The sequence below is a fragment of the Mytilus californianus genome, unplaced genomic scaffold, assembly GCF_021869535.1.
Source record: "Mytilus californianus isolate M0D057914Y unplaced genomic scaffold, xbMytCali1.0.p SCAF_13, whole genome shotgun sequence".
Classification (NCBI taxonomy): domain Eukaryota; kingdom Metazoa; phylum Mollusca; class Bivalvia; order Mytilida; family Mytilidae; genus Mytilus; species Mytilus californianus.
This window is the reverse complement of record NW_026262615.1, coordinates 16,508,862-16,533,904: the sequence shown is the minus strand read 5'-3', so window position 1 is coordinate 16,533,904 and position 25,043 is coordinate 16,508,862. Positions and strand designations below refer to the sequence as shown.

At 32.7% G+C, this 25,043-nt stretch overlaps 1 protein-coding gene and 1 long non-coding RNA gene across 2 annotated transcripts in view; one reads left to right on the top strand and one right to left on the bottom strand.

The window, feature by feature from the left end:
- Window positions 1–4,702: 4,702 nt before the first annotated feature.
- On the bottom strand, window positions 4,703–5,753 carry LOC127723294 (uncharacterized). The gene is made up of 2 exons (XR_007991986.1): window positions 5,518–5,753; window positions 4,703–5,079 (listed from the first exon to the last, which is right to left on the bottom strand). It is a non-coding gene; the product is annotated as an uncharacterized LOC127723294 (long non-coding RNA).
- A 1,821-nt stretch (window positions 5,754–7,574) lies between these two features.
- LOC127723881 (potassium voltage-gated channel protein Shaw-like) overlaps window positions 7,575–25,043 on the top strand; it is a 66,060-nt gene continuing 48,591 nt past the window's right edge. The window contains exon 1 of the mRNA XM_052230599.1: window positions 7,575–7,728. The gene's annotated coding sequence lies outside the window, so the exon portion shown is untranslated. The remainder of the gene's footprint in view (window positions 7,729–25,043) is intronic.

The following is a 25,043-nucleotide window of genomic DNA, read 5'->3' as shown; positions in this document are numbered from 1 at the left end:
AAAAAACATACATAACTCGTACTGAATTACACTGATGGTTCTGTACTGTATGTCATCTCCGAGAAAACATACATAACTCGTATTGAATTACACTATGGTTCTGTACAGTATGTCATCTCCGAGAAAACATACATAACTCGTACTGAATTACACTATGGTTCTGTACTGTATGTCATCTCCGTGAAAATAATCATAACTCGTACTGAATTACACTGATGGTTCTGTACGGTATGTCATCTCCGTGAAAACATTCATAGCTCGTACTGATTTACACTGATGGTTCTGTACTGTATGTCATCTCCGTGAAAACATTCATAGCTCGTACTGAATTACACTGATGATTCTGTACTGTATGTCATCTCCGTGAAAACATTCATAGCTCGTACTGAATTACACTGATGGTTCTATACTGTATGTCATCTCCGAGAAAAAAGGATCATAGCTCGTACTGATTTACACTGATGGTTCTGTACTGTATGTCATCTCCGTGAAAACATTCATAGCTCGTACTGAATTACACTGATGGTTCTGTACTGTATGTCATCTCCGAGAAAACATTCATAACTCTTAATGAATTACACTGATGGTTCTGCACTGATCTCCGATAAATTAATCGAATATGGTGTGTCAGAATAGAAGAGGCTCAACATGTATTTGCATTTTCTCAAGATGGTGCTATAGATGAGGGTCTGGATGGGTTGGTGAATTTCTGCGTTCTTTGAATATTTATATCATTTATTCTTTTCTTGTTTTGTTTTTTTTTTTGACCATTTTTCTCTGTTCTTTAATTATTTTGACCTTTATTCTCTGTTCTTCATTTTTTGGTCTATTTTTATCTATTCTTTATTTTTGTGTCCTTTATTCTGCGCCTTTTCCCCATTATTCTCTATTTTATTAAACCATACAGACCCTCATTGAAGGGGCTCAAATTTTATTTGCATTTTCTCAAGATGATGCTACAGATTAAATCTCATTTTAATGTAATTAATTTCCTGCTCTTTTGTCATTTTCAAAAATTAAGATACATATTTACACTAGAAAACAATTATGACTTTGCATGATGTTTAATCCAATAAAAATATGCAAAGCGATGGTGGTCATCTTGGATGTCGGGTGCGGATATCTTATGAATGTATTTCAATCCAAACAATCTCAGAAAAACTTATAAACTGATCAATTAAGGACATAAATAACAAAAATAACCTGCACAAAAGTTGAAGGATATAACAACAAAAATAATTGACACTGAAGAAGGCTATTTATTAAGCCGAAATATTTGTCAACACGATTTAATAACAACATCTTCGTATAATACCATCTTATATAAGTATCGTTGTGCAAATCTCTAGACTTATATATATATATATGCATTTTGTGTCGCCGAATATTAATTTTCATCCTGTCTTGTTTAAAGTTTTTATTTTCAATTCTTTGCAGGCCAATTTATTCATTTTCAAAATCCTCCTGCCCTCTCCCCCTTTTGAAAATCAAATGATCGTCCTCTAACGGGTCAAACGATCGGCTTAGTTTCTACTTTTCATTATTATTATTATATGAAGTGCGCATGACATGTTTGATATTTGCCAATTGAACGTGAATGATTTCATTCATAACCTCTTGATTATATTGTTTTACAACTTAACTTTTTGTATTTCTATATTTAAAGTTATTTGCACGAATTTGCTTTTATCAAATATAGACAACTGAAATTTTGTAAAGAAATTTATTCTTGATTCCCAATGATGCCGTCCTTCTGCAGACTTGTGCCATCCGAGCTTGTTTCGAATATAATTATGCTACAGAGGCGGATTTAGGGGGGGGGGGCAGGGTGTCCGGATCCCCCTTTAGTTGTTGATTATTTAGGGAATCTCTGAAGCATGACCTCTTTGGCAGTCAGTGCCCCGCCCCCCCCCCCCCCCCCCCCCTTTATGAAAATTTCGGGATCCGCCACTGTGCTATGTAAAGATAACACTATTTTAGTTAAATGTGACTGTGCTATTAAGGTCCCTTTTGGTCATATAGTTCGCCTCGTTTTCAGTTATTTATACATCCTTGACCTTCAAATGTTTGGGTTTGAGCAGTCCTGATGAAGATAAAAACATAAAAGCGCTTCCGACGCACGAAATGTATAACGTGTCATATTTTCATTCATACATTGTTTTTCCTAAAAGGCTGTATGCTTAAGCTACGTCATTTGGTCCCTTGTCCAAAGCTGTCTCGTTGGCAATCAAACCACATCTTCTTATTTGTTATATTTATAATTTCAGAGGAATTTATCGACATTGATATTTTAAAAAAAAATGATCTATTCAAAGAAACAGCGACCCTTAGAATGACTATTGGTCAATTTATAATAGCAGATCCCTTTAAAATAGGTAAAAATAGACTATATATGCATAAAACTTAATTTTAAACTGTTCAAATCAATCATTTTTATATTTCTGTAATTGCATACTTACTTATTACTATATATAAATATATATATATATCGTCGCGACTAGGTAAAAATTGGATTTTCCCTTATTTATCTACATCAAGTAAATTTGAGAATCGCGAAATTAAATCGCCGCGAAATGAACTAGCAAGGGTTAAACGCGAAAAAAAGTATCCGCGAAAATAAGCTGGATTACAGTATAAGCAAGTACGGGTCGACCGGAATGAAGGTCGGGAAATTTGGACTGTCGCTGGAAAATGAGAGTATATTGGATACGGAAAGACATAATTCCTTGTAACATGCCACCTACGACTTCTTCGTCGTGCAGAAAGCATTGCAATTCCCCTACACGAGACATCAGATTCAACGTCGCCATTCCTACCAGACGTGGCTGTGTATTCATACTGTCATTACAATCCCGAATTGTCAATATGAAACGCCTTGATATTGTGTGTGGGGTGGGTGGGGCCGTACTCACCGGACACAGAGAAACATAGACTAATTTAAATTCTATATATTGGGTATCTTTGAATACTCACTTTCAAAAGATTCAGGATTTGGAATTTTAAGCACTCAAAACACATGATGTGTGTGTTTCTATTTGACTGTCATACACGGGTTTAGCTAGCTATAAAATCAGGTTTAATCCACCATTTTCTACATAAGGAAATTACTGTACCAAGTCAGGAATATGATAGTTGATTTCCATTCGTTTGATGTGTTTGAGCTTTTGATTTTGCCATTTGATAAAGGACTTTCATTTTTGAATTTTCCTTGGCGTTCGGTATTTTTGTTATTTTACTTTTCAATATAGTGGCGATTGTTTCATAGAGTTTACTGTGCCGCAAGAAATGATATAAGCCTTGATGACAATAAATATAAAACAAAAACAGATGATCAAAACATTTTCAAGAAAGCGTAACTACAGCTTGAAAATCATTTATATACCTGATGAAAACAGTATACAATCATATAGTAATTCTATGTAATTGAATTGTCTGGATGGGTGTCCTTCATTTTTGTATTCTTTAATTTCTCAGGCAATTTTACTCTATTCTTTATATTTTTTGCCCATTATTCTCTATTCTTTATATTTTAGCACCTCATTATTCTCTTTTCTTGATTTTTCTGGTCCATTTTTCTCCATTCTTTATATTTTTTGCCCATTATTCTCTATTCTGTTAGCCCCATCCACACCCTCATTTAGTGGGTCTTTCTTCTATTGAAGGCCACTGGTGTAGCTTTAGATAGATAATTAATAGATCCAATGTTTTCCTAATTTGCTGAACGACAATTAGCGTGGTTGTTTTAAAAGCAACAGAAACTTCAGTTGTAAAACATTGCTAATGTTATTCAACATCTTGAATATCTGATACTTGTAAACAGGTTTCTACATCATTAGATTAAAATTTAAAACACTATTACAAGATAAAACCAAATTGATGAAGTAATTCAAGATATCTATCTGATAGTGGTGTTGTTATCATCTTATTTATAACCCTAGACTAATTTTTATTTCAAAGTATTATTTCTTTACTACAAAGCACAATTCTCGAATTTTTTTACTTGTGTCATAATAAATTATGATTCAATAATCAAGCAATATTTTCTTAACGTTAAACCCAGACAACATTGGTACGTTGGCACAACATTGGCCCAATGTATCTACATGCATTGGCCCGACGTTGTTTTTAAACGTTGGCCCAATGTATAAGTGCAAAGTGGCCCTATGTTGGCCCAACGTGATGGCTAAACGTTGGCACAACGTTGTAAGGTTTTATACAATACATTGGCCCAACGTTGGTCCAATGATGGAATAATACTTGCCGATGTTGAACAAACGTTGGGCCAACGTAGTAAAACAAACTGTTAACAAACGTTGGCACTCCGTTGGTTCAATCTGTAAACTTTTCTATCCATATGAAGGATACTAAAATCCCTTCCAGACAACAACTGCAATAATTCCTGGTTCTTACATCAGTTCAAAATTGCGAAAGTAATACTTTTTTTAAATGTTGCAATTATTGCGTTTTACAGATCCACTATACCATGTTGTGTCTTACATACTACCCGAAAATTTTGTATTTTGCAACTTTCTCTCAATCTTCCTGAACATGCATGAAATATTTGTCAATGGACGTTTCAGTAACCAACAACCAATCAATCTCTCTCCAGGAATTGTACTTCTGAATATTATACCCATATTTGTATGAACTCAATCAACGTATCCATGTTACCTATTTTTCTTAAATAATATAAATACAAAGGTATGATTAAATATAATTTATTATTAGCTAGACAACCAGCAAATTTAAAAAAAGTCTTTTTTGTATCTATACGTTGCTAAATCAGATCTATAGAATGAAAATTTTAAAGTCTATTCATGATAATTCATTTATCCCATTTGTATAATATCATTACAGTTTATGTTGCAATATCCAAGCTCTGTATGACGACCTTGATAATTCATTTTATACAGCTATTTTTCTAGTTCTGTATTCCAACATGGTTTTTATTCACAAGAGTGTTCTTTTTGTTTTCTGCTACACTTTGTTTTGTCACTATTTCTGGCTCCGTCCAATGTTACATCCTTTTAATATCCAGTTTAGCATATCTTCATAAAAGTTATTTCACTACACGTACCTCTGTAATAGAGTAATGAATAAATGAGTACTCAATGTATGTATATTTAGAATATATTAAATCCTCCTAAAAAATAAACAAAGAGACAAAAAATGCATTGTTTCCGGTGTCCTGGCACATTACAATAGTTAGAAAAAATACTCTTTTTTTATATTTTCCCTAGCCTATACAATCCAAGGCAAAAGGCATATTGAATTCTTTACCATAATGGCTAGACTTAACCTCACTAGCTAGGTTAAGCAGGACAATTGAGTGTAGAAATAGATACAGGAAACTTTGTCAAAAAACGTTCTAAGTAAATAAATAAAACTAGTTGAAAAAAAACACAAAGTCAAATCTAAATACACTAGCATTAACGGTAGTATTAAACATGTTATGCATATATATCTGTGAAATTCGAATCCGATGTAGCATAAATGATGGCTATTATGTTAACTTACTTTCTTAAACTTAATCATTCTGGGCTATCAAATGGTAGAATGCATTTTTTCCCATCTCCATTCCCATGCATTTTCTAGCCAGGATGTTGTCAATAATTTCTATTATTCCTAGCTCTGTATTATTCCTTTTGCCCTCTGAATTATTTTGTCTTCTGTAGTACTCAAATATCTTACCTATAAATTTATATTTAAATGTAAAATTGTATATTAAAAAGAAAAGCTACTTCAAGTAATTCGATCAGACAATAATCTTTATAGTCTTTTTCTTTTATAAATATCCTTATGTGTGGTATAGTCCTTTTTTACATCCCCCCTATTTTTTTTATTTATTTCAAGCGTCAGCTTTTTGTGACTGATATTTACTCCTACAAACTACATGTATTCAAATATCGGTTTTCTTTTGCAAAAATTTTGCCGAGGACAAAAAACTAAATTCAGTCGAGTCCGTATAATTATATATAAATTACAACATTCTTGCAATGAATTTAATAAATAAATACTCTATTTGATATCTAAAACACTGTTACACATGCAAGTGTGTATATGATCAGGTTTCACAAATATATCGTATATGTTTGCATGCGATTTAGAAATAATAAAACTAACAAATTCATTTATATTTCTATGAAGTAGAAATCAATATACCACATTTCTGAAACATTACGGAACAAGGTACATCTTAAGACAGATTGTTTCCATTAACTTCAATAATGGTGATAAATGCAATCGTTATAGATTTCACAAATAAAACATTAAAATATTAGCAATTTACAATTTGTTTGATGATACTTATGTTCAGTGGCAAATATTTCATGATTATTTAGGATTGAAATGGTTTAAACAAAATCTAGAAAATATTTCGCCAGAAACGTATAAACTTCAAGATCAACATTATAAAATGATAGCAATTATATGTTTTAATTTTGAACAACATCCCTCAGATTAAAAAAAAACATATATGTTTGTCATTCACAATCGTATATATAACAGAATTTTTAAAGTTTTAACTTACATGTCACTTTCTTTTTCTTTGAACCTCAGATAATAAGATTTTCTCTTTTTGTTTTCTTCGTTTCACTGCTTTCTTACAAATACACAACAGGAAATAACCACAAAAGTGACCATCCCATTACATTCAGATTTCCTATAAACTTAATTACCATAGCAACTATTTCTATGAAATTTGTCTAACATATGGTCAACCTTATCAGAATGTGCTTGATTAACAGACTGGCTGTATCAAATATCACTCTGTATATAATTGGTCAATTATTATGTTTCACAAAGTTTAATGAATGAAGTTATAATAAATAATGATTGCAATAAATTAAAACTTTTAACCAGGCAATCTATGTTAACGATATATTTATTTTTATTACAGTAATGATATTCCAGTATAAATTTTACCTGACTTATATATAGAGTATAATATAGGGTCAACGTTGGCCCAGCATTGGCCCAACATAGAGTTGTAAATGTAATTTCAGTTGATGAACCCTTTCGGTATAACATTAACTTTTCATAAAGCATGCAGCAATCGAAATCATCCGCCTTCCCAAGAGAAATAAAGCGTAAACTATTTCATAATCAATTTTTATTAACAAAATTTCATATCGGCCCTATGTTGCTACTAACGTAATGCCAACATTGGCCCGATTATTTATAACCAACATCAGATAATAATATGGATTTACAACAGCAGGCCAACGTTGGGCCAATGTTGTGCAGCCAACACCAACGTGCGACCAACGGACCGACAATTTGCCAACGTTGGGCCAATGTTGTGCAGCCAACACCAACGGTCGACCAACGGACCGACAATTTGCCAACGTTGGCCCACTGTTAGTCTGTTGACTGGGAACATCCTATTGATTACAAAGAGAATATACTTAATCAAGATTACAGCTGTCAATTAAAATGGTTATATTGTTTTATTAATATCATATTCACTTCACGTCTTATTGATCTAAAATCAATTTTTGAGTAAAAATACCGATTGTGACGATATCACCCCTATCAACCAAGTCATAATGGAATAGCCCAGAGCTCCAGGAAAATCGATTCAATGACGGTTGTAGAAGCGAACTGATAGAAGAAAAACAGCTTACATCAAAATGATTACACAAAAATTATTTTTCAATTAACGGATATGAGTTCATATTTACATATTATGGATATAGTTTTAACAAATTCTGCAGAAATGCTATCAAGGTAGGTACACGAAACGCTTTATTTTTCTAATTGTCTTTTCATATCTTCGGTTTAATTATTATGCTGAATGTTCGTCAAGTAGAAATCTTAGACATATTCCCTAAAACCAAAGATAACGCATTGAACTGAAGGCTATCATTTGTATTTATTTGTAGTACATATAGAGAAAAGATGGATTAATATGTATGATCGATTTCAACATGTGAAATCTACAAATGAAACATACATGGGTTTGTTGTATTGGAAATAAACACAGTAGGATATGGTTGACAATTTGAAGCTGAAAATTAACATATTTATCGATCTCTGGTTATATTGCATAAAACAGTGCCGAAGATATAGTTGATTCCGATCTCAGAGACATTATTACAAAAAAGACAACGGGCAAAAAGATTATTAAGATTTTCATAATGTTTTGTACGTCGGTTCATAGTTGATTTTTTATTTTCACAATATTTGTCAACTTAGGCCTAATAAGTTGAATGAAGCTCAGTAAAACTAATTTTTGAAAGTTTCTTCGAATCAAGATGCAAAATTCCCGATTCTCACAATCGTGGAAAAGACCAAACAATGATGGCATACATGTAGTTTTTACTGTATGTTTTATATTACGGGAAACAAACTTTTATAGCTGACTATGCGGTATGGGGTTTGCTCATTGTTGAAGGCCATACAGTGACACATATTTGTTAACTTCTATGTCATTTGGTCTCTGGTGGAGAGTTGTCTCATTGGCAATAATACCACATCTTCTTATATATATATATATATATATATAATTCAGAAAATATTGAGTGTCAAGTAATTGGGATGCTATCTCATTGCCTTATATACCTTAAATCCACGTTTATCCATATACATATGGGTTGCTGTTTCATTGAGGTATCACCGCATCTCTGTTTACTCATGTTCAATTGTTCAACTAGCATACACTCTCGTTTATGGAACAGAACTGGAAGATTGAAACTGTCGACACACGATGCAATAGAAATTTTTAAATGCTTTACGAGGGACACCGTTTTGATTTTAATTTGAGTATAATAATAAGAATTAATATTCATTTCACTTAATATCCCGGTATCTTGTCGCTCAGCAAAGCGGAGGATGACACATGTGGGATATAGGGGGTAAAAATGTGGGATCTAGAAAAAGAAGTGAAAAAGTTAGAAGTGGAAATGAGCACCCCGTATCACCCCCACAGCAATATAGAGAAAACTTACACGAGCAAACTGCATAACATACAATAACCGATGAGGTTTACAGAATAGATAAAAATGGCCTAAAAATAATAAAATATAAAACATGCAGAATATAAAAATGAAGACTTCAGACCCTCGTTTATACATGTTATAGTGTAGTGGAAAATATGTTATGCATATGAATTCATCTATGTACGTTATTTTTTTAAATATATCACCAAAAACATAAATATTCAGTTTATATAAACCAATTTATACAACCAAAGGCAATTGACTAATTATGACAGCCTCCCTTTCTTACATTTCACATCTCTTTGTTTACAAGATAATTTTGCACTTAAACAGGAAAAATTGATTGCTTTTAATCCTTGTTCTGTTAAGGGTCATATTGCAATTTCTAATCAGACTGTATGGCATGTTTACAAATACATCGAATCGATTAGATCAAACTTGAAGCCAATCTACTCTACACATTTTATCTTTACCTTATCAAATGCAATTAAATCTGCTAGGTTGAACACGGTTCTATATAGGTTTATTGTAAATATTTTTTTCTGATCGTACACCTCAGATTCTTGCACCTTGCCGTCTATTTTATGATTAGGGCTACCTGTCGAAATATCAACAGTTCACAGTCAAAATGTGATTAAATCTGCTAGGTTGAGCACGGTTCTAAAGGCTGCGATTATAAAGCAGATGTGGATCCAGGATTTTGAAAAGTGGGGGGGGGGGGGCAAACTAGGCAACATAAGAAGTAGAACATGTAAAAAATCTATACATGCGCATTAACCATATATGTACTCAAATAAGTGGCGGGCGCCCTGCCACCTCCTAAATTTGCCACTACAAAGTATTTTGTAAATTTATTTCTCTGACCGTACGACTCAGATTCCTACACCTTGCCGTCTATTTTTACAAAAGAGCCACCTGTCGAAATAACATCGAGTACACCGTCTAGGGAAATTATCACCGTGTGTTTAATAGAATCTAATGGTTTCAACTGTCTTACATTTGGTGAATGGTATTATTTGATGCAATCGTCCTGAACATGCATGAAATAGTTACCACTGGACGTTAAGTAAGCAACAATCTATCATTAGTAGATGCTTATTTAATGCGCTGGTTGAATGGATAAACATCACTTCTAACATGGTGTCGGTAATATGTAATGTCGAACGGCAAAAAGTGGCAACAGTTCTGGAGTGGATCAGTTATTCAGTGTTTTGATTGATGATTGATTGATCTTTGGTGTTTCGGCTACCTCATGGTTTCTAGATTTTATTGGTCGAGGAACCCGGAGTATCTGAGAAAACAAATTGAAGCTGAACTACGAGACCCCCTCATTATTTTGAAGCTTACGTCTTCGGACATCTGTATATATGTTAACAAGTACAATTATAGATTTACTGAACAATCATTTAAGTGTAAATAATGTTATATAAATCAAATATTATATCAATATATCTACATTTGTACCATGATAATAGACATGACAGTTGAGGGTTTTGATGGGGTTTACAGAATAGAGAATAATGTGCAACAAGTGCAGAAAAAGGGCATAAAATATAAAGAATATAGAAAAATAGGCCAAAAAATTAAAAAAAAATTAAAACAGAGAATGATGAGGTGCTAAAATAAAGAATAGAAAAAAAGGGACAACATTGATGAAGAATAGAGAAAAATGGCTTAAAACTAAAGAATGCAGAATTGATGGACCCCATCCAGACCCTCACAGTTGGTAAAGACTGTTTATTTTGGGAATCGAGTATCATTACTTAACACGCTATTTTATCCTACAGCAGGGATGAAAATTAAAATTTTCTAATAGTTAAAAATTTTCCGAAGTGGTTGCCAAGGCTAATTGTTTTGTGACCCAGTGTGATAGGCAAAAATGTTCAAAACATTAGTAGCCCAACTCAAATCAATCAAGAAAGTTAAAAAGACCAAATAAAGTAAGAATTTGAAGAGCATTGCGAACCCAAAATTCCGAAATAAAAGAGACTATCCTGTTTTTCTATTATACATTCTTCAAAAATAAACACATGCCATGTTTAAAGAACATTTATAAAAGTTAAAACATTTTATCGAATAACATGACAGTAGTACCGAAAATAATAGCTTTTATTGCTTCATCTTAAAGTCTCAGTAAGGCCTTCACTATATGGAGTTAAATCTAACACCTTACCGCAAGTTCAAGACGGCTCCTTGAGACGGTTAAAGCGGAATTCTTAGCCTCACATCGATAACGCTGTAGATATGCCAACTATAGTCGTCATTGGTATTCCAGTGGAATAAAATACTCTGCAACTTTAAAAAGATACCTTGAATATTTACCAGCTTAATTAAAGATAGTTGTTCTAATGAGAGACACTTTTTTTCGCGCAGCCACGAACAAATGAAAATATTTTTTTTTATGGTCACATCATGAGATCTGATGTCTAGCGTTGCAAAAAACCTTGTATAACCAAATGTTATTCTGTCTTTGTGGTGATGTGTTCTTTAAAGATATCAATTACATTATCAGTGACCGCTGTGGATAGTAAACTAGGAATTGATAGTAAATATTAAATACACGTTATACTAGTATATTTATGATAATATATCACAGAAAACGCGAAAATAATTTTAATTAAAAGAAAACCAAACTAATAACGGATTTTGCTAATTGTTGAAGGCCGTACGGTGAACGATAATAACTCAGTAAAAATAGGCTTCATTTACCTTATGATATATAGATAGTTCTCTCATTTGGCAATCATATCCTTATTTTATATGACAAACAAATCAATATATTGTTGGTAATATCTCGGACGTAACAGATAACAATATTTCTTGTTGTGTTAAGGACCGTCGTAATCAATAAATAAGAAGGTATTAAGCCATATCGTGCACGTGGTGTCACAACCATATGCTACATCAATTAAACATTATAACAATTAAGGTGTAAAACGTATCAGCCGACTGTTGCTCCCGTACAGCTATTGTTAGATTGTTTATAATGACGTGCTAAATGTTTCCTATATTTAGCATTCATAAGCTATTATATACATATAACATGTTAGTTAAATGGTATTTATTTATTTATTTTTGGCTCTTTTCCTTTTGCTAAAATATTTTTATAATAATTTAATTCGAATTATTTTATTTTTGGCTCCTTTCCTTTTGCTACAATATTATTATAATAGTTAATTTCGAACTAGATTTTTGTTTACTTTCCCCCCATTTTTTATTGTTTTTTTGTGTGTGTTTTTTTTATTCAAAGTAATATAACCAACTTTAAAAGTTTCAAGCAAGCACTGAATGACAGTTCACGAGCAATTGATATTGAAACGATTTGAGAGCGAAATTTTTTAAATCCTTTTCGGTAAATTAAATTCGGATAAAAAAAAAACTAATTGCGACAATTCAATTGTTATGACACTGATGCAGCGGTTCCATAGACAAGATTGTTTACTATAAATGTAATAAATTGTTTGGATTTTATACGGCACAAGTAGTCTGAACAAAGAAAAGTCTCAACCTCTTGTCACCTATGGTGATAAAAAAAAATTACGTCACAAACATTTTATTTCTATTTATTTATTCATCAATAATTTAACACATGTCACTATATTTATTCGATTTAACCCTTATGATATGCTGAACAGAAAATACGGCTATAGATGAACGAAAACCTGCTCTTTAAACTGTTATTTATTTTTTTATTATTTTCTTTGGGGGTGGAAAGGGGGGGGGGGGGTAAATGTTACATATTTGTATTGTTTATAATTGTTTACTTGTTTTAATTATTTAGAAGCAATCTGATTGTTTGGATTTAATACTAATAAATATCTCATATCTTAAAGAAATTTCATATAAATTTCTCCAATATTTAAAAAAAATCTTGTCAACAGTGATCAATTACATGGCTTTCTGCAACTGGGTTGGAACTTTTTGTTCCCTATGTATAAATTGTGGGCCTATTGCCACTGCTCAATTATCAGTATGATTTTGATCATTTGGTACGAAAATATCAAGTTCATAGATTTCTGTAAATATACTAAAACTAAAGTTGCAACTCCCCCTTTTTTTGTCACAAAGCCCCCGAACAATTATATTTAAAACACTCCAAACTTTTGGTCCAGCCTAATTAAAAACCAAACTTTTGGTCCAGCCTAATTAAAAAAACAAACTTTTGGTCCAGCCTAATTAAAAAACAAACTTTTGGTTCAGCGTAATTCCGCAAGCACTTGCACACGGAAATAATCGTTTTTTTTTCGCTATAATAATTTTTGGATATTTTTCTTTATAGGTTTGTTTAAAATAATATTTACTCGTACAAAATTTTTCTATCCAGCCTTTAGGAATAAAATGTATGTCTGAGGCCTGAGCTATAATTGCCAATCTTCTCTCCTCCCAAGAACAAAAAACAATCTTGGGAAGATATTATCCGTGTTATAGGTTGCATAATAGTCTCCACAGGTTCGTGCGAAATATTTCTTTTTATTGGATTATTGTTATCAAAAGAATTGATTTATTATTCGCTGGAATGATTCCATTAATTAATTATTAGAAATGTATTATTGATTAATTATTAGATTGCTTATCAATTGCCATAACTGTTTACCATATAACCGAACGTATGTATATATATATATATATATAGATGTACATGTGTGCATGCGATTGTTCAGGTGTTGATGAGAGATATTATACATCCTTTGTTTAATGAATGATCTAGCTTTTATACTGTTTCTTTTGTCTTCTTGTAAAAAAAACTTCACGAACAGGAACAGCTTAGTTACCCTTCCGGTAGACACGAGTTTACCCGTTTTATGCGGGGTTTAACCTAGTATCCGTTTACCGAGTCCCTGTGTTTAAAAAAGTATAATACAAATTTCCAGTTGTAAGGCAAGTTTCTGAAATCTCCAAGCCCGAATAATCCAGTCGTTAATTCCATTCCGCTCACTCCAAAGCGAAGCAGGAGAGTTGGGACTGAATTTGGGCCAAAAGTATATTACTGTAGCCATGCCATTACCGTATTTACCATACATATAAATAAAACACTGTTTAATGTTTAAACAAAATTGCCATCTTGATGAGTTATTTAAGGGAACAAACTGTTAAAAATCAATGTATTTGTTTGTTTTTATAGTCGAAATTAAACAGGAATATTTTCAAGCTTCTTGACAAGATCACATAGATTTAAGTGTTTCCGGTTTCTTCTTCTTCTTCTTCGGTTTTTAATCATTTTGTCCAAATCGTCTTCAATTCAAACAGACTTGAACAAAATCAATTGGCTTTGTACATTATAAACGATTGTGACGTCATTACTTGTGCAAATTTCACATAAATTCAATGAGAATTTTTATGTCTTAAGACAATGTGCATTAAGAAAGCATTACCTACCTTCAGATACGTGTAAGTACGCCATTATCGTCTGCTTAGCTAGATTTTCAAAGTCTTATATATTGCGCGAAATAAATGAAGTGTAATAAAACTATAATACTGAACAAGAAAAATTAGTGAAGGCATGAAATATTATGAAGTGTTAGTTGTCAAACGTATGTTGCACGCATCGTGGAGGTAATTTTGTCGATTATAAGCTGTAAGTTTCAATGTTACCAAATAGTGTTACATGGACACAGCCATCGTGTAAAGCGAACATGACCTAGAGTATCGGACGTTTATTTGACTGTTACATGGACGCAGCCATAATGTAAGGCGAAAACGACCTAGAGTATCAGACCTGTAATTGACTATTACATGGACGCAGCCATCATGTAAAGCGAACATGACCTAGAGTATCAGACCTGTAATTGACTGTTACATGTTCGAATTTAATAGAACATTTCACGGCCAATTTACGATTACATTCTCATGCGCGTAACGTGCATATTACGCGTGGTATTGATTGATTAGTAGTGAATGTAATTAGAATACCTGGGCGATGAATGAAGTCTCAAGTACGTTCAAAATCTTTATGGTTATTGTACGACCAGAAAGCCTTTCACCCAGAATCTGGACAATTTGATGTATTACATACAGTTATCATAGATTTTACAGTGTCGATAATTGTACTGCCAAATATTCTTTCACACTGAATCTGGACAATTTGATGTATTACACACAGTTATCATGGATTTAACTGTCGATACTTGTATGTTAAAATATTCTTCACACTGAATCTGGCCAATTTGGTGTTTTATTTTAATTATATACAGTTATCATATATTTAACTGTCGATACTATTATTTAATTGCTATGTCATTTTACTGATGATCGCCATGGCAACCACAAAGTTTATACATGTATAAATCCGTTTTATGACGTCTTGGTTATCAATTCTTACAAAGCCCACCTATTTCTGTTAGTGTTCATGGAATATTTGATGATGCATATATTTTGCTGTGTATTATGCGCTTTACATACTAAGTACTGTACATGTATATATAGAGCCGGTAACAGTAACTCAAACGACAAAAATCCATCGGCTTTTTTATTTTCTGTTATTGCATGTTTAGGATTAATTTTTTAAATGTAATAAAATTAAGGTTACAACTTCCTGCGCGGGCGGGAAAGGTTTTTACTTTACTAATGTTACTTGTGTTTCGGAACTTTTACTCTTTAGTGTACTTGGTGAAAGTTAGTCTTTATTTCGATTAATTTCATCATATTAAGCAATGTATAAATTCTTATCATTTGGAATTTTAATTGCAAACGGCTTATCAGATTGGTGTGCAATTTTGCACGTGCAGTGTGTTTTAAGTATGTTAAAGTTTTTATGCATCATAAGCAGAAATTTTGAACCCGGAAGAATACGGAAAAGAAAGAAGTTTCATCTCATAACACCAGATCTCAAAGATACAGTATGTTAATTACCTACCCCTTTTGGTGGAACAAGGTAGGGTAATATGTCTTATCCCTATCTTCTTTGTAGACTTTGATTTTAGACTCAAATAGTGGCGCTTCTGTAATTCTGTATTCATTGGTCTATTAATCTGCAATCATTTTAAATCAATTGGAACGTGTCGTACGCTCATGCAAACTATAGTTTTGTCTTTTTACTGTGAAACCTCCAATTTCTCATAAGTATCGTACGCCACCTTTGACCTCTGTATTGGCGTTATTAGATTCTTCCTAATTATTCATTCACGATGAAAGAAAGAAGCCGCTTACGCAATTCATATTATGAAAAAATAATTAGTTTTTTTTTTTGCATCCCGGGCAGGAGACAAATTCCTCTGTCGAGTACTAGAAGTCATTTTCATCATCTATTCATAATTATATATACATTTATATCTATAGTATAATGAAACTAGATATAAAACAGATTCTTGCTTAGTAAACTTTTTAACTTTTCAAGAATGAGTTACATGTATGGGGGAGCAATATATAATGTTATAAACATCGAAGTTAAAGACTTTAACTAGGAATTTATTATAAAAAGTGTTTACACTTGATAAACTTTCAAATTACAAAAATTCATTCATAGAATTGTCTTGAGTTATTTATCTTTATTTGAAATGAAGGTATAAAAATAAACATTAAAATGATAAGGATGCGATAAATAGCAGACGAGCACTTCACACTTCCGTTTGATGTTGTATACATACATAAATTTAATCTGAAAACGTTTGCTTAACCAGTAAATGATGAATTAATTTTTAAATTATCTTAAACTATAGCTTGAGCGATTTCACTCTTTTAAATTGTTTCGACGCGTTTTCCTATATATGTGAAAAACCGCAATTGTTTTCAAATTTCTCTCAACTTTCTGACTTGTTAATTGATATAGCAAGTTATTTGACCTTTCAACTCAGACATGTAGGTCGAATCCCGGGCCGCAGACCTACGTAAATGATATGCGTTTTGTGTATTTTCAGCTTAGGACTGCATTGTCATGTTGTAATGACTGCCTTGTCATGTTGTTTGTCATTGGGACCCCTTTCCATTTCCGAAAACACTAAATGCGCCACTGCCTACACATCAATGCCGTATACTGTTGCCTATAATTGCTTACATCCACTTCATTTGAACATTGCCGGATAGTTAGTTGTCTCATTTGGAAACATACCAAATCTCCTTGTCGTCTAACATTTAAATATTTTTTGTAAATGTTATATTCAGTAGCAATCCGATTGTTTGGATTTTATACTAATAGAATATCTTATCCTATCTTATCCTTATTTTTGTATCAAATTTTCTACTGATCGCAGGTCGGGAGCGGATTCAGGATTTTTTAAAGGGGAAGAAAACGGCATAGATATCGCCCAAAGGAGAGAGATACAACATTTTGGACTAGTTTATGTTAATAAATGATATATGTTCCTATCAAAGGGAGGCGTATGCCCTCTACGCCCCCTGAATCCGCCACTGCAGGTTACTTCGTGTCTCTTTAGCAGGTGTATTTTATTCGTAGTTTGATCTCAGAGAGGTGTACGCCATCTACGCCCCCTGAATCCGCCACTGCAGGTTTCCTCGTGCCTCTTAAGTAGCTGTATTTTATTCGTAGTTTGGTGTCAGAGAGGTGTATGCCCTTTACGCCCCCTGAATCCGCCACTGCAGGTTACCTCATGCGTCTTTAGTAGCTGTATTTTATTCCTAGTTTGATGTCATAGAGGCGTACGCCCTCTACGCCCCCTAAATCCGCCACTGCAGGTTACCTCATGCCTCTTAAGTAACTGTATTTTATTCGTAGTTTGATGTCAGAGAGGCGTACGCCCTCTACGCCCCCTGAATCCGCCACTGCAGGTTACCTCATGCCTCTTTAGTAGCTGTATTTTATTCGTAGTTTGATCTCAGAGATGTGTACGCCCTCTACGCCCCTGAATCCTCCACTGCAGGTTACCTCATGCCTCTTTTGTAGCTGTATTTTATTCGTAGTTTGATCTCGAATGATATATGGTTGGTGTTATGTTATGATCATGGAAATAAAACCGATCAAACGAGAAAGGCTTTTATTGTTAATGAATGGATAGTCTTGTTTAAAAGTTACTTATGAAAAATACGGTTTTGAATAATTTATTTTGTCGATCACGAGCCAGTTATTATCTGAGTCATCTCTTTGCTAATTACAGTAGCAGAGCTCAATGTAAAGAAAAGCTTTTTAATGAATTAATAGTTATTTTGACAGCCGAAACTAGCTGAGATGTTGCGATAATCTTTGAAAGGGACGCTTGTGACGTCATGATACCTATGTTTAGATTTAATGTCTTGTTTTTTTCTAACATTGTATTATTTTGTGGCAAAAATATATGAATACGATTGAACCTACTTTCTATATATGTATATAGCCTACTGTTCGGTGTGAGCTAAGGCTCCGTGTTGAAGACCGTACTTTGACCTATAATGGTTTACTTTTATAAATTTTGACTTGGATTGAGATTTGTCTCATTGGCACTCATACCACATCTTCTTATATATGTATACACGTGTTGACATAATTTTCATAACGAATCGCATCTGATTCCATCGCTTGTACTTAAATTATTTATAATTAAATACATGTTCTGAAAAAAAAAATAAAAGCAGCAGAATTTAAACGTCGAATACTGTTTCTACTATATACGATGAACTAGACACTCTTCCTGCTATATACGATATACGATGGACTTGTCGTTTGATAGTCGTTTGTTGCTGTATATCATATTTATTTTTCGTTCATTATTTTGTACATAAATCAGGCCGTTAGTTTTCTCGTTTGAATTGTTTTACATTTGTCATTTCGGGGTCTTTTATAGCTGACTATGCGTAATGGGTTTTACTCATTCAGGATTTTTGAAGGCCGTACGGTGACCTATAGTTGTTAATTTCTATGGCATTTCGTCTCTGGTGAAGAGTTGTCTCATTGGCAATCATACCATTATATATTGACACTCTTCCTGCTATATACGATGGACTTGACACTCTTCCTGCTATATACGATGGACTTGACACTCTTCCTGCTATATGCGATGGACTTGACACTCTTCAGAGAGCATTTAATGGATGTACATGTACAGGTACTCTATGCAATGGAAACAACTACTCTTCACAATGGAAAACAAGTACTCTACACTGTGGCAAAAATTACTAGGTTGTTAATTCTGAATCTATGCATTCAATTACTAGTAGTGAATATGTAGTAGTAATATGTTTTAAAATGGGAGGACTTATATTGAAAGGGGAAGGTTGGGCTCCAGCATGTTTAACCCTATCACATTCTGTATGTTCCAGTCTCGTTTCAGTCCCAAGTCAGGAGCCGGTTAATCAATGGTTGTCGTTAGTTGCTGTATACCATATATGCTTTTCGTTTGTTGCTGTATATCATATATGTTTTTCGTTTGTTGTTTTGTACGTAAATCAGGCCGTTGGTTTTCTCATTTGAACTATTTAACATTTAGTTTTGTCGGGGCTTTTTATAGCTTGCTATCCGGTATGGGATTTGCTAATTGTTGAAGGCCGTTTGTTGACCTGTAGTTGCTGACATCTCAATGGTCTCTGATGGACTGTTGCCTCACTGGCAATTATATCACATCTCATTATTTCATATGGCAAAAAAATGTGTGCAATTACACTCATACGGACATCATTTATTGTGAGTAGTTAACGTTCATGCAATGACACATGGTTTATACTTACACACATACATTATACTGACACCATTTATTGTGAGTAGTTAACGTCCAATGGCACATGGTTTCTATGTAATCTCATTTATCTTATGCCTCTTTTGTTTATGAATATTCAGATAACTTTTAAGTGTGTGAGAGCCGCGTTTTTGTGTGTGTGTGTGTTTTTTTCTGTTTTATATAAATATTACCGAGAACATCATATTCTTTACGAATGTCGCACAAAGGCAAGGGGAGCCCATTTACATGAAATTATCGGTTAACTGAACAGTAGTGAAATCTCAAGTATTTCATACTGTCTGTACTTCATTAACTGAATAGTAGTGAAAACTCAAGTATTTCATATTGTCTGTACTTCATTAACTGAATAGTAGTGAAAACTCAAGTATTTCATACTGTCTGTACTTAATTAACTGAATAGTAGTGAAAACTCAAGTATTTCATACTGTCTGTACTTCATTAACTGAATAGTAGTGAAAACTCAAGTATTTCATTCATACTGTCTGTACTTCATTAACTGAACAGTAGTGAAAACTCAAGTATTTCATACTGTCTGTACTTCATTAACTGAATAGTAGTGAAAACGCAAGTATTTCATATTGTCTGTACTTCATTAACTGAATAGTAGTGAAAACTCAAGTATTTCATATTGTCTGTACTTCATTAACTGAATAGTAGTGAAAACTCAAGTATTTCATACTGTCTGTACTTCATTAACTGAACAGTAGTGAAAACTCAAGTATTTCATACTGTCTGTACTTCATAAATGTTCTGTTTCTGGGTAATCTCATTTATCTTAATATACCTCTATTGTCAAAATTTGTTTTGAAGTAGTTTTTATCAATCATATGGTTATAATTAAAACTTCCTAAACATATCAACGCATGCTTATCTGACAGGGGCACGTGTCTTTGCTAATAATAAACACCCCTTCACAATGTCAGTTCATGGAAATAATTTACTTCCATAATGTATAGTAGACAACAGGTTCGTGTGCTAAATAACTATATGGAAATCAAATCAATTGGATTGGAACTATTTTAAGTAACAAAACCACGTGTCGAGGTGTTTGACTTCATTATAAACTTCTTCCGTAGAGTTATATAACGTTGCGCACGATGTTGGTACCAATTCCATTTTGCTATAGATTAGCATAAAAATAAATACGTAGACTGGTCAGTTCGATAAAAATATAGTAATTTCTGATTGAATTCATTCCATTAGACTTGAAATTAAAGAAAAAAAGGAATCGAAATTTAAAATACCAGGAATTATAACACTTAATTATCTCATTTTTACGCAAAAACGTAATGTCCAACGTTTCATTTTATGTGCAAAAGATCAGAGTTCCGTTTCTCTCCTACGGTATTTTTTCTCTGATCATCGTAAAACTTCACAATAATATTGCTATTGTTATAATTATTCGCGTGTTAAAGCAAAATCAATATCACTGAAACCGTAATCCGGAAAATGTTATTTTTGTAAACGGTCTGAAAAATGTCCAACCGTATGCAAAGTAAGTATATTTCGGGTTTGTGCATTTATACCGTGAAATTGAAAAAGCCGAGAGAAAAAATATTTATTATATTTTGAAAGTTTTTTTACTTTTCTCCTGGTTCATGATATTTTTTTGCCGGAAACCATGCGTATAGATTCTATTGCAATGACTTCATAAAGTATAGCCATCTTGTCCCAACGAAAAAAACGCTGTATTTTCTTTAAAATTGAGGTTTTAACCAGCTGTCTATCAAATAAGCATAGTTAGATCATAAAAAATAAAACTTGGCGGTAAAGGTTTTTCTGTTTTTCTTCTTAAACAATATAGTGTTTAATATTTTTTCGTTAGGCAACAAGGTTTTTAGATCGTTTCAAAAAGTATAGCCGTTTTGTCCCAACGTTCGCAAAACGTAATTGATGTCATGCTCTGGTTTTTAATTTTATGGTGTAATTATTTGTTTCCAGTTTAATTCGAATGAAAATAAAAATACATGTATAAATTACAATACAACCAATGTATGAGAAAGGAATAGTTTAAGTTTAAATTCAAATGTTGACCAAATGAGATCAATATAAAAAAAATATCGGGATCTTAGGGTTTTTTTTTTATAGCATATTTGTTTTATATAAGGAACATTGTCTATCTGCAAGTTTTAAATCGTCAAAAGTAACATGTATATTTTTTTGTTAATAAAATAAAATAGAGAAAACCCATTGCTGGCAATTATAACAAACAAAGGATATGCCACAAAAATACGGAAATGAGAAAATTTAAAACATGAGTCCCGAATGTTTAACTTCCTAAATATTTTGCGACAAAGAAAGCATCGGGAAATGATAAAATATAGAAAGGAAACGGAAACGGAAACGGGAAGAAATGCAACAAAAGGAATAAATAAGCAAAAAATAGGAGAATATGAATTCAAAATCTAATTTATATTAAAAATAAATCTGTGTAAATTTGGACATTATTGTATCGGATTCATTAATGCGAACTGCTGCCGAAAGGAAAATTATCAATTATGGCCTGGAAAGACTGACAACTCCTGTAAATGAATTTCATTAAAAAATATCTATACGACCACTTTGAGTTTTATTTGTAAATTTATGCATTTTTTCAGACAAACCGAAAATCGGTTACCAAATTCACAACAGTAAATTGACATCGTCAATAATATGCTTGAACGCCTGAAACTTTCTTTGAAATCGTCGAAATCGCCTTATTTTGAGGAACGTCGTGAAACGCTAAGTAGTACCAACATCGTGCGCAACGTCTATATTATTTTCCTAGCGTGATCTGATTAACAGAGTAGTGTGGCTTTTTCTATGCATGCCGACCAGTTGCATATAGAGAGAATTTTTTGTGGATTCACTTTATTTTCAACTGTTGCTTGCTATAAAATTGAGAATGGAAATGGGGAATGTGTCAAAGAGACAACAACCCGACCATAGAACAGACAACAGCAGAAGGTCACCAACAGGTCTTCAATGCATGCTTTTTTTCACGGTTCCGAAGTGCGAAGAGCAGAAGTTTTTTTTTATTTTCAGCTCTTTCCAGGCCAGGACATCAGTCATTTTCACCCCCTTCCAAAAACCGAAAATTAAATAATCGTCCCCCCGTTAACATTTATAGAGTTTTCAAAATTTAGTATCAATTGATTTTTATGTCGGGGCCATATAGTTTTACCCTTGTCCGTCATTCCGCAACAAACCATTATACGCAATTTTTTTCTAAACGCCTTTAGATATTTGGCTGATTTTTGGTATGTGAGTTAACAATGATGAGTTACAGATCAAGTTTCATTCCACTCTGCTAATATTTGCCGAAATTGCGGGTTTTGGACTGATAAATTGTTGAAAATCACAGTTATACGGATTTTTTTTCTATACGCCTTCAGATATTGGGCTGATTTTTTGGTATGTGAGTTAACCATGATGAGTTACAGATCAAGTTTAAGTTTCGTTCCGCTCTGCTAATTTTTGCCGAAATTACAGACTTGGACTTTGATAAATTGTTGAAAATCACATTTATCCAGACTTTTTTTTTTATACGCCTTCAGATTTTGCGCTGATTTTTGATATGTGAGCCTACCATGATGAGTTACAGATCAAGTTTATGTTTCGTTCCGCTAGCTGATTTTCATGTCGTTTCAACACATCTTAGATCTGCAGTACATCCACTTTCTGTTTGCTGATAGTTTGAAATTTAACTACTCATTGATCAAGGAAATTTTTCATCAAACTAGTATTGGTCTTGAGAGCTGGATTATATCCATGTGATGTTGAAATTGCAGATTTTTCAACTTTTTGAGCATTTGTTTTACGACACATCTAGTTTTGGCTTGCTAACAACACATTAATTAAATAGTGGTATACAACATTGTTGATGATCGACGCAAATCTTTCACCGTTTATTACATATTTTAAAAAAAATTATAAATGTAGTGTTGGCTGCATAACGCACTGTGGGAAATATTTCGTTCAGGTTCAAAGGTTATTCGTTGGCAATAGTTTCTTCTATCACAGATATATAATGTCACACCTTTTTACATATATTTTCAGAACATTTTTATTAAAATTGTTCTACATAAATATTCTTGGTACGTTAGAATACCATCATTACCAATTTAAAAATACTGATTGATCATTATAATGTACTAGTAATTAGACAGTCATCAAGAAAAGTGCAACCCACACTTGTAAGTTCTCACCTACATGGAATATGCACGTAAACATCACACTTATTGTTAGAATTGATTCCTTTGTTCGTTGGCATTCCCTTTGATTGTAGATGATTGATATTTAAGAGTCATATGTGTACTATGATTATACAATTAGATCAGAATAACTTTCTATTAGTACATCTTAGTAGATCGTTTTGAGTCATGTATAATTGTCTTCACACGATACAAAAACCGTTATGCAAGTACATGCACAGTAATAGTTATAACTTGCACTTAACTTAATCACATCAAGGTGTACTTCAGATATGTGACTATATCTATGGTGTGTTATTTCACACGTGACAATTGAAGCCTTATTTCTTTTTATGCCTCGCCTACGATAGTAGTAGGGGCATTATGTTTTCTGGTCTGTGCGTCCGTTCGTTAGTTCGTTCGTTCGTCCGTGCGTTCGTCCGTCTGTCCCGCTTCAGGTTAAAGTTTCTGGTCAAGGTATTTTTTGATGAAGTTGAAGTCCAATCAACTTGAAACTTAGTACACATGTTCCCTATGATATGATCTTTCTAATTTTAACCCCAATTTCACGGTCCATATATATATTAGATGTTTGATGTATAGAAATGATAGATTTAATTATTGCCTATTACTTTTGATCTGCACTACATAGAAATATTCAATAAATTATGTCTGAAAGATTAATAATTAAGGATTAACAAGATCTTTTTTTTTCAAAAGAATAGACAAAATATTAGATTTCAATATAAAAAAGGGTATTCAAGTAAGGTCTATATTTTACTTGATAAATCTGTTCAATAATTATCTAGTTTAATGAATCAATAATTTAGGTTGCACTTATCAGTGATTGGCTTGAAACAGTAAGTAAAATTTCAACTCTTTACCTGAGCAAACCAATATATTTTTTTTTACTTTATTCCCCATCAAATTTCTTTGAATAATATTAAGTCATTTGAATACATGAAGTGTATTTTTGCAATGAAGTGTATTTTTGCAATGAAGTGTATTTTTGCAATGAAGTATGAATTCCTATTTCAATAGAATAAAGATTTTGAATTTGTTTACGTTGACAAGGTATATTTTCAATGCCTTTTTCTGGAAAATATTAAATTACAAATTGAATATAATACACCCTACAACTTTTAGTCTTCAGTGTCATATAATCATAATTGTTTTCAAAATCAATAAGGAATTCTGAAGAGGAGAAAAATAATATACCTATGTTTCAACTAACAAAAAGATCTTATTTTCAAGTTTATCTGTTGGTCTGTAGTAAATGCAATTGTCTGTAATAATGCTTTTTAATTAATGGGTTTTTTTTGTCCACACCA